Consider the following 619-nt stretch of genomic DNA (forward strand, 5'->3'; position numbering starts at 1 on the left):
GGCTCATTATTAATAAACCATATAAATCATAATAATGAGCCTTTAATTGCCTACATAGCTTAATAAGCGCTCAAGCGCACGCAAAAAAAGGCTTGCCACTGTGTACCAGCAAATATAATAATTATGAATGTGCTAGGGAAAAACAGCAAGTACACTGCATTAACGTTTTAATAATTTATTGATACACTAGTGCTTTCAGTTTTCAGTTTAAGAGATGAAGTCGGCGACACTGACTCGTCATCTCCGCAGTGTGCGCCTGTATGCATGTTTCATACGGATTACATAATCTGAGAATATTTGTTTTCTATTTGAATTGGTTCACTTAAAAGTTTCACTCTCTATAGATATATTTTTCATGTCTGTAATAAGGCAAAGCATACACGGAGTTTCGAAGTGACACGCTCAAGTTCACAGAGTCCGAGATGGCAGAAAGCACATCCTGTTTGATTTCATTATTTTACAAAAGCGCAACGTTTCGTTGTTATTCTGAGTGCACACCATAGACTGTAAAAAAAACGGTGCACACGAATAAACGTAGAGTCTTTACAGATACAAAAGATGCATTACTCTTATCTGTATGACCAAAAATGACGAAGTATTTTAAGAGCAAATGATCGCA

At 36.2% G+C, this 619-nt stretch overlaps 1 protein-coding gene across 1 annotated transcript in view; it reads right to left on the reverse strand.

Moving 5' to 3' along the window:
• Positions 1 to 619, reverse strand: part of LOC107661317 (diacylglycerol kinase, eta) — a gene marked incomplete at its 5' end in the record, with an annotated part of 27,806 nt that overhangs the window by 11,542 nt on the left and 15,645 nt on the right. The gene's annotated exons all lie outside the window — the stretch shown is intronic.

The sequence above is a fragment of the Sinocyclocheilus anshuiensis genome, unplaced genomic scaffold (assembly GCF_001515605.1).
Source record: "Sinocyclocheilus anshuiensis isolate Anshui unplaced genomic scaffold, SAMN03320099.WGS_v1.1 scaffold507, whole genome shotgun sequence".
NCBI lineage: Eukaryota > Metazoa > Chordata > Actinopteri > Cypriniformes > Cyprinidae > Sinocyclocheilus > Sinocyclocheilus anshuiensis.